Source organism: Aotus nancymaae, unplaced genomic scaffold (assembly GCF_030222135.1).
Source record: "Aotus nancymaae isolate 86718 unplaced genomic scaffold, 86718_ANA_hifiasm-v0.15.2.pri h1tg000062l, whole genome shotgun sequence".
Taxonomy (NCBI): domain Eukaryota; kingdom Metazoa; phylum Chordata; class Mammalia; order Primates; family Aotidae; genus Aotus; species Aotus nancymaae.
The window spans coordinates 17,928,017-17,942,342 of record NW_026988476.1 but is presented as its reverse complement, the minus strand read 5'-3'; the positions used below and the strand labels follow the sequence as shown (position 1 = coordinate 17,942,342).

The 14,326-nt window shown below is 36.5% G+C and overlaps 1 pseudogene; it reads right to left on the bottom strand.

Moving 5' to 3' along the window:
* Positions 1-388: 388 nt before the first annotated feature.
* On the bottom strand, positions 389-1,255 carry LOC110567769 (large ribosomal subunit protein eL6-like; annotated as a pseudogene).
* Positions 1,256-14,326: the final 13,071 nt, after the last annotated feature.

Sequence of the window (14,326 nt, the reverse complement as noted above, 5' to 3'; positions counted from 1 at the left end):
GGATATTAATTATTGATTCAATTTCTTTCATAGATATAGGCCTAGATTGTGTATTCCTTTTTGTGTGAGTTTTGGCAGATTATGTCACTCAAGGAATTGATGCATTTCATCTAAGTTATCAAATTTGTGTGCATGCAGTTGTTCACAGTATGCTTTTACTATCTTTCTGTTTTCAATGGAATCGTAGTGATGTTCCCTCTCCCATCTCTCATATTAGTAATTTGTGTCCTTTTTTTATTTTTAAGTTAGCCTGGCAGAGGTTTATCTATTTTATTTACCTTTTCAAAAGTCAGCTTCTGGTTACATTGATTTTATTTATTTATATCTTATTTTCTTTCTTTTTTTTTTTTTAAAGGTAATCGGTTATTTAATTAGATTATTAGGACATTTAAAACACCAATTTGTGAGGATAAATTCCATTTGTCAGGGCAAACACAGATCGCAGGTAGCCCTGGAGCTGAGAAATGGCTTTGATTTTTGGTAAAATTTGTGAGTCCACAGCTTTCTGATCAATCTTGCGCTGCTCTGTAGTCTCGTATTTCTCTTTTTCTGTGTCGAAGATCTCACCTTCCTGGTGTCTGGGCTTCCGCAGCTGCTGCTTCTTGAAGTAAGCATCAGTAAGATGTTTTGGGATTTTTACATTGCTGATATCAATTTTGGTTGAGGTGGCAATGACAAATTTCTGGTGCGTTTTTCGCAGAGGAACTCGATTGAGGACCAGAGGTCAAGTCACAAGTAACAAGCCACTAGCCAGCTGCTTCGGGAAAACCACCTTCTTGCCCCTGTGGCGTCCAGTGAGGATGATCAGAATGGTCCCGGGGGTAATGCTGGCTCGCACTTTTCTCACATGCTGACTAAAGGGTTTTTTGCCGTGGCTCAACAGCTTTCGAGGCACATCTTCAGTAGGATAATACCTAGGCATTTTGCAAAGTTTAACCACCCGGGTACCACCGTTTTTGTCACCACCAACTGGTTTTGTAACAGTTGCAAGAATCTTCTCCTTCTTTTTCTTTTCAACCTTGGATTTAGCCGCTGAGTACTTCCTCTTGTACATGGCCTTTCTGGAATACATGGCAGATCGGGAATACCTGCCAATTCCTCTGACAAGAACAGGATTGCGGCAGCAATGGGGCTTCCCCTTCTTGGGCTTTTTAGCCTTGAGGTTACCCTTTTTCACTTTGCTACCAGCATCAGCCTTCTTGGCTTCAGGTTTCTTCTCTTTAGTATCTGGCTTCTCAACTTTTTCACCCGCCATCTTGCAAGATGGGAAAGAGAACTAAGGTCCTGGCTTCCAATCTATCCTTATTTTCAAATTCATTTATTTCTGCTCTATCTTTCATTGTGTCTTCTTCTTGTTTTGAAATAAATTTTATCTTCTTTTACTACTTTCCTATAGTAGAAGCTTAAATTATTGACTTTTATATCTTTCTTCTTTCCTATGCCTTCAATGCAATAAATTCTAAGAACTAATTTTACTATATCCCACAAATTTTATAGTGTTTTCATTTTCATTTATTTCAATTTTTTTCATTTCTCTTAACATTTTTATTTGATTTATATGTTATTGTGAAATGTGTTGTTTTGAGATTTTTCTAGTTATCTTTCTGTTACTGGTTTTTAGTTTATTTACGTTTTGGCTTGAGAGCAGACAAGGCATCATTCTTTTTTAAAATTTTTGTTAAGGTTTCTTTTATGCCTAGAATGTGTTCTATCTTAGCTAATGTACCATGTGAGCTCTTGTTCGATAAAGTAGGTCTATGGATGTCAATTATATTCAGTTGATAGATGATGCTATTGAGTTCAACTATGTCCTTAAGTTTATTTTCTGCTTGTTGGATGTGTCCATTTATGATAGAAGGATGAAGTCTTCAACAAAAACAGTGGATTAATCAATTGCACCTTACAGTTCCATCAGTTTTTGTCTCCCATATTTTGATACTTTGTTTTTAGGCACATATACATTACAGGTTGTTATGACTTCTGGAAGAATGAACCCTTTTACCATTATGCAATGCTCTTCCTTTTAAATTAATATTATTTTTAACTGACAAATCATAATTGTACATTTATGGGGTAAAAATGTGATGGTTTTATATGTGTGTACAATGCAAAATAATTAAACCAAGCTAAATAATATAAGCATCATCTACTTTCTCCAACATTTTTATGGTGAGACATTTGAAATGTACTCTCTCAGTTATTTTGAAAATAAAATACATTACTGACCATAGTCACACTGCTATGCAGTAAATGTCAACACTTATTCCTTCTATCTGAAACATTGTACCTTTTGCCTAAAACTTCCCATTTTCTCTATTCCTCCCCCACCCCCCAGCCTCTGGTACCTATCATTTTAGTCTCTACTTCTATGATTTCAGCTGTTATAGATTCCAAATATAAGTGAGACCGTGCCATCTGACTTAATTCATTTAGCATAACTTCCTTCAGGCTCATCTATGTTGTTTCAGATATGTTTTCTTTTTATAAGGCTGAAGAGTATTCCATTGTGTATGTGTATCACACTTTGATTATCCATTCATCCATTGATGGACATTTAGGCTGAATCTGTGTCTTAGCAAATAATGTTGCAATAAATATGAAAGTGCAGATGTCCCTTTGACATATAGATGTCATTTCTTTTGGATATATATTCATAAGTGAGATTGCTGAATCATATACTAGTTACATTTTTAGTTGTTGTTTTTTTTTTAACAGACTCATCATACTGTTTTCCATAATGATTCTACTAATTACCTCTGATACCCCTATTTGCTCTGAAGTCTGTTCTGTCTAAAGTTAATATAGCTATTCCTGCTTTTTTTTCATTCGTGAGATCATGGCACGTCTTTCTCTCTCCCTGTCCTTTAGTCTATTGTCTTTCACTCTTTTACGGACTTCTGTGGTTTTAACTGAACATTTTATATAATTCCATTTCTCTCCTTTCTTAGTATTGGTTATACTTTTATTAATGTTTTTTGGAGGTTGCCTTAGAGTTTGAAATATACATTTACAAGTCCACTTTGAAATAACACTATACCACTTCATGGTTAGTGCAAGTACCTTATAATAATAAATTTTAAAAATCCCAATTCCTCTCTCTCATCTCTTTTATCATCACTGTCATTCATTTCACTTATATATAAGTGCACACATGTATATATACACATGCATAATAAAGTACATTATTGCTATTAATATTTTGAACTAATAATTCTTAGATCACTTAAGAATAAGAAAAATACATCTTTATTTTAGCTTCACTTTTTAAAAATGCTCTTCCTTTCTGGATGTAAATTTGAGTTTCTGACCTATATTTATCTTTTATTCTCTGAAATTGTCTATAGAATTTTTAATTTTTTTTTTAAATTTTGACAGACTTCACCATGAAACTATTGAGCCTAGTGTTTTCTATAAATTATTTTTTGATTACTTAAAGCCATACTTTATAAATTTTGGTAAGTTATATTTATCTATGTATTTGTTCTTTATTTTTCTCTTTTCAAATTTTTTAGCAAAGCTTTTTATGGTTCTATTTACTCTAATGTCTGTTTTGGTAAATTGTGTTCTTCAAGAAATATGTCATTATATGAGTTGAATATTTTATTGAGATAATATTGTTTATAATATCCTCATTATATTTTAACATCTTTAGGGTCTATAATAATATCCTTTTTTATTCTGGATATTTTAAATCTATGCTTTCTGTGTCTGTTGATCAATCTTTCTAGGAGTTTGTTACTTTGATTCATCATTTCAAATAATTTCTTGCTTTGTTGATTTTTCACTTTTGCATGTTTGTTCTGAAGTTTTTAATGTTGCAAGTTATGCACCCTGGGAAGCAGACTATAGGTAAAACATAGCACAGGAGGTTGATTGGGTAGTGTTCTTGGAATTAACACCAGGAAGGGAAGGAAAGGAAGCAGAATTGAAAGACAAAGAAGTTGTACTTTGATCAAGACCATCCTGGCCAACATGGTGAAACCCTCTACTAAAAATATAAAAATTAGCTGGGTGTGGTGGCACATGCCTATTGTCCCAACTACTCAGGAGGCTCAGGCACAAGAATCACTTGAACGTGGGAGGCAAAGATTGCAGTTGCAGTGAGCTGAGATCATGCCACTGTACTGCAGCCTGGGCTACAAAATGAAAAAAAAAATAATAATAATAATGATGGGCTTTGATTCTTTGAAACAAAAGCTTATTTTAGAGTTCTGGAGCTGGGTTAAATTTTTAGCATTTCTCTGATTTATTGCAAGTGGACCAGAACTTTTTATCCCTGCATCCATCAGTATTGGATGTGAGATACTTCAGATGAAGTATGAAGAAGATGAAAAGGTGAAGGACTTCCAGTAAGGCAGTTCTATTAGGCAGCAGGACTCCAACAGTTTATATAATAAGCATCTTAGGAAATGGATAGTGAAGCACAATGTCCACTTCAGTTAATCTATGCTGCTCGAATGCATGTGTAGATGTATGTTGGGAGCAGCTTCTCCATGATTCTGGGATGTTGTATTTTCTTTTTCTTTCTCTTGTGGAAACTTATTAAATGGAGAAACCACGCAACTTCCAACTCTGCAGTAGATTTTCGGGCTGCAACTGATATTCAATCTTACCATTCTTGTTGTGGACTGAATGTTGTATCCCTCAAAATTCATATGTTGAACCCCTAACTTTCCATGTGATGGCATTTAGAGGAGAGAGCCTTGGGACATAGTTAAGTTTAGATGAGGTCATAGAGTTGGAGGCCTCATGATGGCATGCCTGTCCTTATAAGACGTGAAAGACCAAAGCTGTCACTTTCTTCCCACCACGGGAGGACACAGCAAGAAGGTAGCTATCTAATAACCAAGAAGAGTGCCCTCACTAGGAACTGAATCTGCCAGCATCTCGATTTTGAGCTTTGCATCCTCCAGAACTGTGAGAAATAGAATTTTTGTTGTCTATGCCACCCATTATTTTTACAGAGGCCTGAGCTAAGATACTTCTTAGTTATGCATTTTTACCCTCTTCACCCTTAAATAGCATCTCTGCTGGTCAGGTGGCCTAACTTTGGAAGACTCAATGTTCATCCATGAGAGTTCTATAGTCACAGTCACTATGCCTTCTCAGTCCTGGCTGCTGTATTATAACATTGATTCTCAAAGTTGTACAAGAGAATATCAAAAGATACCAAAGTGGATTAGTGTTAAAAATATTCCTCCTGCTTTATATTCTACAAAAGCTCTACCTTTTCCTGAAATTCAGATCAATTAGCCCTATCAGGATAGTGACTTCTCTTCAAGTCACTTCGAAAATGTCCCCTGAAGTACACTGGAGGAAGCCATAACTTAAGTTCATTGAAATTTTTGCAGTGTCCCAGAGTCAATGTATTCTACCTTTGTCGACCATAACATCTGCACCATACAGTCCCAACTGTGGGTCTGGAAAGCTCAAACTCTGTAAATGAGAAAGTGGGGATCATGTTAGGTAAGTTGTTTATATTTCAAGCCCCTGATTTTAGACTCACGTATTTTACCTACTGGCAAAAATCATAATATGGTTGTTGATTTAGAATACACATCCTGAAAATATGACATCCCATCTCTGTATGGTCTCATGTCTGAGCTAGGCATCCCATTGAAATCTTTAACTTATCATGCCATTGTTCCACTACCCGCCACCCAGTGGCTAATTGGTCTCCATGCAGAATGCTGCTATTAGGGACACTTGGGGTTTGTCTTGCATGTATGGACATCATGCAATAACAATAGATAAATTTGTGTCGGAGAAAGGGAAACCATTCTACTGAATTTATGCATAGCCTTCCTCACATCACCATGGTTACCATGTTTACATGCCCCTCGTGCTCACACATGGGTTGTGTGATGGTTAATATTGAGTGTCAACCTGATTGGATTGAAGGATACAAAGTATTGTTCCTGGGTGTGTCTGTGAGGGTATTGGCAAAGGTGAATAACATTTGAGTCGAGGGATTGAGAAATGCAAACCTACCCTGAATCTGGGTAGGCACAATCTAATCACCTGTCAGCATGGCCAGAATAAAAGCAGACAGAAAAATGTGGAAAGACCAGACTGGCTAAGTTTTCTGGCTTCAATCTTGCTTCCATGCTGGAAGCTTCCTGCCCTTGAACATCAGACTCCAGGTTCTTCAGCTTTTGGATCCCTGGACTCATACCAGTGATTTTCCAGAGACTCTTGGGCCTTCAGCCACAGAATGAAGGCTGCACAAAAACTTCCGAGGTTTTGGGACTCGGATTGGCTTCCTGGCTCCTCAGCTTGCAGACAACCTATAGTGGAACTTCACCTTGTGATCCTGTGAGTCAATTCTCCTAATAAACTCCCCTTCATATCCTATTCTGTCTCTCTAGAGAACCTGACTAAAATGGGCTGCTATCAACTGGACAAGTAATTCTGTCAGCTAGGTTTTTTAGTGCTTCAATACCTCTATCATAGTTAGTGTGCACTGATGAATGCAAACATTTGTATTACCTAATACATGGTCTGGTACAGCATCCTCAGATGTGAAATATGCTGCCTCCCATATCCGAAAAGGACTACCAAATGTTATGCTTCCATCTTACTGCAGTGCAGTAAGAAATATTTTGTCCTTTACTTTGTAGATGTCCCATCATGCCCTCAACCACCCAACTCCTAAATTTTACTGTTAGAATCACTGTCAGTGATTGTACGTTGATATTCTGTTGTTCAGCACGATTCTTTTTCCCATTAAATTACACTGGCAAATTTGATAAGAAACCAACTAACTCTACATAGTTGTAAACACTTCCAGAGTATGTTATTCTTTTAATCTAAATGTGCGTCCTATGTCAGTACTCCACTCCATCTATTATTGCAGTGTATGATAAGTCTCGAAATCTAGTAGTGTGAGTTCTTCAACATTTAATTTTTCAAATCACTTTGCTATTTAAAATTGTTTATATTACATGGAAATTTTATAATCAGCTTGCCAATTTCTACAAAAGTCCTGCTGAGATTTTAATTGGGATTCTGCAGTTCAATGCAAGAAAATTATCTTACCAGTATTGAAGTTTTCAATCTATTAATGTGTTATATATTACTATTTACTTAGGATTTTTTTAACTTTTCCTGCTTTGTTTTGAATTAATATTGTGGTTTTAAGTTTTTTTTTTATTTCTACTATTGGCTTAGTAGCTATGTTCCACTTTTTGATTTCTTAGTACAGTTGACCCTTGAACAACACAAGTTTGAATTGTGCATGTCCCCTCGTTAATGGATATTTTTCAGTAAAAGTTACACCGAGTATAGCAGCCTCTCCTGCATCTCCTTCTACTTCCTCCAACTCTTCCACCTCTCCCACCCCAAAACAGCAAGGACAATCCCTCCCCTCCTTCTCCTCAGCCTACTCAAGGTGAAGCTGATGAGGATGAGGACTTTTATGATGATCCACTTCTGCTTAATAAATTGTAAACATATTCACTCTTCCTAAGGATTTTCCTCATAACATTTTCTTTTCCTTAGCTTAATTTATATTAATAATGCAGAATATAATACATATACAAAATATGTGTCAATTGTTTATGTTGTTAATAAGGCTTCTGGTTAACAGAAGACTAATAGCAGTTAAGTTTTTAGGGAGTCAAAAGTCATACATGGATTTTTGACTGCATGGGGGTCAAGTTGTTCCAGGGTTAATTGTAGCTCTTCTCATGTTTATAAAACTTACCACATTATATCTTTGAACAATAGCATACCAATATTATATATCTACTGACAAAATAAGAATCTTACAATTGTATACTTCTACTTCCTACCACTCATCCTTTTTATTGTTATAACTGTTAGTGTTGACATTTCTTTTATTTCCACTTGTTATAATCTGTTTGCATTTAACAATTTCTAAATATTTTTAAATGAAGGGAAGCAATGTATTTACCCACATAAATATAAACAATATAGGTTCATTATTTTCTTGATTGTAATATTTCAGATAGAAAATGTGCTAATATTCTTTTGGTTCCTGAGTAAGTAATGTGTAATTTTTCTTAAGCTATTTTTAAGATGTTCTCTTTTGTCACTAATTTTCAGCAATTTGATTATAATGGGCTTCACTGTGATTTTATTTGTCTTTATATAAAGACAAAGGTGTGTTAAGTTTTGAAAACCTAGTGGTCTATAGTTTAAATCAAAGAGGGAAAAATTTGTGGTAATTATTTCTGCAAATGTTTGTTTGCATTTTGCTTTTCATATCATCAATCTTGTAATGTTTACAACACTTGAAATTGCTTCACACATCACTGAGACTCTGTTCAGTGGCTTTTTATTATTTTTCTTTGTGTTTCGGTTTGGATAGTTTTAAATCATATGTTTGAGTTCATTGATCTTCTTCAGTGTCTGGCTACTATTAAAAATCAGGAGTTTTTTATTTTATGTATTTTACTTCTTAATTCTAAGTTTTATATTTGCTTCATTTTTATCCTTTCCACATCTATTTTTATTCGTTTCTTTTAAAATATTTGAGCACATTTAAAACAGCTTTTGTGAAGCCCTTCTCATATAAATCCACCAATTCTTTCAGTTTCTGTTTCTCATCATTGATTCTTCTCATGGTTATAGTTCACATTTTCTTGCTTCTTCTCATATACAGTAATTTTAAATTTGGCCCACACTATTAGAGCTATATTGTTGAGTGTTTGGATTTTGTTGTCATCCTTTTAAAAATGTCAATTTCGTTTTGCTAAGTATGTAATTGTGGAATAGTGTGATTCTTTAGAGGTTTGCTTTTAAGCTTTTTAGGCTGGACTTAGAGAGTTCTTTACCTAAGGACTACTTCAGTTCTTATACTAAGGCCTGACCCTTCTCATGTTCCACTGAATGTCCTAGATGTTCAACCTATTCTGGTTTGTTGAGAAGTAAACATTTCCCAACCCTACCTGAGCTCTGGAAGTCCTTCAGCTTAAAGCTCTTAGCCCTTTGACTTTTCCCATGCATGTGCAACTTATACCTAGCAACATTGTCAAGGAGACCCCTATGCATATTCCTGGAGTTCCTTCTTCACCTACTTTTCTTCTCATTGGTAATGTGTCCTACACATTCAGTATTCCAGGTTATTCAGCCTTCCCTAACTCTGATCTCTCTTTACTCAACTCAGTGAGATCATGCTAGTGACCCCCTCTGTACCACAGGTTGGAAAGTGATTCCTGGTGGTTAATAGAGCTCATTTTGTTTCCACTTCCCTTGGACCATAATCCTAAATTGCCTATTCTTCTCTATCTGAAAGAATTTGATTCATACATTTTCCAAGTTTTCCAGATATTTAAAATGTTAGGAAAGCTCTCTGTTAATCAGCATGGTCAGAAGTAAAACTCTGCGTCTGTTCATTCCTGACAACAATTTCTTGCTTACCAATTTTGTTGTTTCACTTATTATTTATTTAAACATTTCATATATAGTCTTTTTACATTCAATTTCTTATAATTCCTATATCCAAAGCCCTTGGGAATCTTAATTAGATGTTTGCTATTTGTTGTTTCCACTGTCTCACTCACCATGGCTTGATTTCTTTAACCTTAGTCTTTAGGTATCCTAGGGTCAAATTTTTCTCCAGGGTGGAATTTGAAATTATCTCTGCTAGGAGTTTGCTGCAGTAAGACCTGGGACCAGGCTTGCTGACATAATGCCAGGTTTCTACGATCAGCTCCCTCAGGCTTAGTCTCTGGAACACAATGCTAATATCAACATTTGTCTCAGGCTAACTCCAACTTTCCCATTTGTGTCTTGCAGGCAGCACACTGTTCTTTGATTGTATCTCAGGATTCAGGTCATTTTTTGCATGTTTATTAGGTTGTTTATTTAAGGGGTGCTTGGAGATTTACTTATTTCCATGCAAACACAGCAATGCATTGAAATGTTGATTTTATGAAGAAGGTAGTAGTTTTTCTCATAGGTTATTTATGTTGATTTTGAAGATCTTCTTTATGTCTTGGTTGTTTGGTTTTAGCACTGTGTGTGTGTGTGTGTGCATCTGTGTAATTTTATCTTATCTTGTTCCAGATCCAGTGTGCTTCTCAAATATTAGGTTCATGCTATTGATTTTGAAAAAATCATAATTACTATCTCATTTCCACTTATTATTTCATTGAATCTATCCCATGTTAATCTATTATTTTATTTATCTCTCAACCTTGCTTTTATATCTGTAAAATCCTCAGCTCTTTCTGTTGCTAATTGCCTCTTGAGAATTATCTGCTTCTTAATCATTGTGTCAGAGTCTATAATTTGCTTTCTCAATATCTGTATATTTCTTGTAGTAATGTTATTTTTAGCTGAATATGTGTCCATTTACCTAAATACAACATTTTTTCAGACTGTACTGCAGCTACTTTTGGTTAGGTAAATTGTATATACATGAAATTGATGTGCAACTTTTGGACCACAGTTTTAAAAGGAAAAGGGTAGGGCTTACCATTCTTCTTTCTCATTATAGTGGAATCTATGTTTGTGCCCCCCAAATTCATATGTTGAAACCCTAATACCTAATCTCAATGTAATAGTGTTTGGAGGTGGTACCTTTGAGAGTCAATTAAGTCATACTGTTAATGCTCTCATGAATGGGATTAGTGGTCTTATAAGAAGAGGCCATAGAGTAGCTAGCTCTCTTCACCTCATATGAAAATAAGAAGATCTTGGCTGTCTGTAAACAAAGACGTGAGCTTCAACAGACACATAATTTTCCAGCACCGTTATCTTGAAGTTACCAGCCTCCAGAACTATGAGAAACAAATGTTCGTTGTTTAAGCCACCAGCCTGTAGGAGTTTGTGACAGCAGCCCTAAACTATTAGGTTAATGCAAAACTAATCGTGGTCTTTGCCATTCGTTACTCTCAGTGGCAAAACTGTGATTACTTTTGCACCAACCTAATAACACACTCACTGTAGGGGTGCAGACGTGATGGCTGGATGTGAAGCATCCAAGCTGAACACTGACTAAAAAGCTAATTGAGGAAGTTAAAATAAAGAATCTGGTTTGTTGACAATGTGGAAATGTCTTAGCCATCATCGAAGTCCTGAAATGCTTACAATTTATGAAAGACAAATAAACATCTATCTTATTTGAACTAATGTTTATGTGGAATTTTGTCAAAGCCATCTATATCCTGTTCAGAGTGTATACCTAACTAATAAACCCATATGTTGGAAGGTTTTTCTTAATATATTTTTCATTGTATAACTTCTATTTGGCCTCTTTTAAAATAAATCTGCTTTTTATATCACCTTATCTCTTATAGTAATTGATTTCCTCTTTCCTGCTTCATTCAATTTAAAGCTACTTATTTTATAGTCTCTGTGTCAGTCAGAGTTTGATCTGAGAAGCAGTACCACCAGATTTGTGTATAATAAGGGATTTGTAATAGGGATTTGCCTCATATATTTGTAGAAACTGGTTGAAAAGTCTTTGTGAAGCTATTGTTTCTGTGTCTAGTGCTGAGCCTAAAGTAATCAGGACAAGCAGTCTGAAAGATAAAATGAACGTAAAATGAGGGAAGGAAGACAAACTAGTACCTGCAAGAATAAATCTGAATCTATCAAGACAGAGTTGCAACCCTGCTTCCACCTGTCCAACTTCAAAGTTGGGGTGATCTGCAGGAGGATCTGATATGAGCTAAATCATACCTCATTGAAAGTCAGAGTGATTGAAAGTGGGTGTGTGGCAGCTGTGGCATTTCTGAGGCCCCAGCTACTGCCCTACTTCAACAAGATGAGCCCACAGATAAACAACACCTGCATGAGCTACAACAGTGCCATGTGCCTAGTGCTGACTTTATGAAAATAATAAGAATATAGATGCTTCTTCATTTCATCCCTCCAAATCTCATACAAAATACCTCTCATGGCTCTCACTAACAAAGATAATATGGTTTGGCTGTGTCCCCATCCAAATCTCATCTGGAATTCCCAAGTGTTGTAGAAGGTACCTGATGGGAGGTAACTAGATCGTGGGGGCAGGTCTTTCCCATGGTGTTCTCATGGTGTTGGGTGGGTCTCACGAGATCTGACGGTACCATAAAGTGGAGTTTCCCTGCACAAGCTCTCTCTTTCTTTGCCTGTTGCCATCCATGTAAGACATGACTTGGTCCTTCTGCCATGATTATGATGCTTCCCCAGCCACATGGAACTGTTAGTCTGTATTAAACTTCTTTCTTTTGTAAATTGCCCAGTCTCAGGTATGTCTTCATCATAAGCATAAAAATGGACTAATACAAAAGAACTATGCTTGGAGAGGAATTATGGGGAACACAATTCCAGTTTAGTTCATTTGGCATGATACAAATCCACCATAGTCTCTGTAGTAACTGACATTCAGTATTTTACTAATAAACATTGGCTCCTGGTAGTCACACTTCCATCTAATGCTCTCCCACAACTAATAGGACTTACATGTGTGACAAATAGAATATTGTTGAAGTGAAAGAATGTGATGTAGGAAGTTAGGTCATTAAGAAGTTTACAGACTCCTCCCTAGTATTCCATATTGCTCATTCTGGGAGGAGTTAGCTATTGTGTTGTGAGGACACTCAAGTAGCCCTGTAGAGAAGATCATATGGAGAAAAACTGAGGCCGACTGCCAACAGTAAGTGCCAATTTGCCAGCCATGTGAAGTAACATTAAAAGCAGATTCTCTATCCCCAATTAATTCTTTAGATAATTCCAGCCAGTCAGCCCTCAAGTCTTCCAGCTGATATGCCAAATAATGTGGAAGCAGAAAGAAGTCACCCCTCTGTGCACTGAGTGTGTGACCCTTAGAAACTGAGAGATAACATGATTAGTGTTGTTTAGGCCACTAAGCAACAGTTAAATAACACGATCTTTAGTGCTAGCTACTGCTTTGAATGGGATATTTTTTCTACTGGTTTGCCATTTTGTATTTTGAACTCATTTTGGAAGAGTTTTTGAATGACACTAGGTGGTTTGGTTTTAGAGTGTTTACCATAAGAATGTCTTGCATTTGTTTCTGTGAGGTGGATGAGGGAACCCACTCATCTAAGTATAATTTGACATCACTACTTGTGGCTTGAGGATGCCCAAGTCTTATAGACAATAGAAAAAATGTAGCCCAGATTGACTTGACATGAAATGCATTATCTTAATTTGTATTTTCCTGAAAACATTGCCTGATACAGTGACATATGTATAGGTGTCATATTTGGGTGGAGGTCCCAGTAAGTCAGAATGAAGCAGTGAAGAGAGTAGGCCAGGGAAGAACAGGATACCAACAAAGAGTATGCTACTGAGCTGTCATCGCTGGAGGCAGATGGGGCTCAACCCTTCTGGGGTGTGCTCGGAAACAATGTGAGGTATCTGTCAGAATCTTCCCTTTGAAGGAAAGGAGTTGAGAAATCATTTTCCTAACTCCCATCCTCCATTGATTGAGGATTGTCCAAGAGGTGTTATGGGCTTTAGAGAAAAGCTGGGGGATGAGACAACTACCTGAGTTGAAGACTCAGTAAATGCATGGAAAGTCTCTACCACAGCTGTAGCAGAAATTGAAAATGGACCCAGAGCATGTGATAGAGAACGTCGATATCATCTGATTACAAATTCTAAGGAGTATATTGATTATTATATATATAAAATAGAGAGACAATGTCTCTCTATACACATATATATAGTATATGTATGTATGTATATGTGTATATATAGTATATGTATGTATATATAGTATATGTAGTATATGTATGTGTATATATATATATAGAGAGAGAGCGCAATACATATATATACATATATATATATATATATAGAGAGAGAGAGAGAGAGAGAGAGAGAGGAAGAGAGAGAGCACAATACTATTGTGCCACTGCACTCCAGCCTGGGTGACAAGGTCTCGCTCTGTCTCCCAGGCTGGAATGCAGTGGCACAATAGTGGCTCTATACCATCACACCTTCCTCACACATCAACGTCCAAGGCTGAAGCCATTCTCCCACCGCAGACTTTCAGGAAGCTGGGAACACAGGTATCTGCCACCATACCTGGCTCATTTTTGTAATTTCTATAGAGACTGTGTCTCTACATGTTGCCCAGGCTGGTCTCAAACTCCTGACCTCAAGCAATCCCCCTGCCTCAGCCTCCCAAAAGTGTTGGGATTACAGGTGTGAGACACTGTGCCTGGCTTAAGTTGTCTTACTGTGCCAGCAGGAAAATTATGTTTTCTTATTCTGTCATTCCAGTGTAGGTAGCACTTTTGCAGATCTAGCAATTTCTGCTTTACCTGAAAAACTCAGTTCCAATTCACTACCAGCACTCTCTACTTCATCTTCTATTCTGATGTGAACATTGGAACCAAGC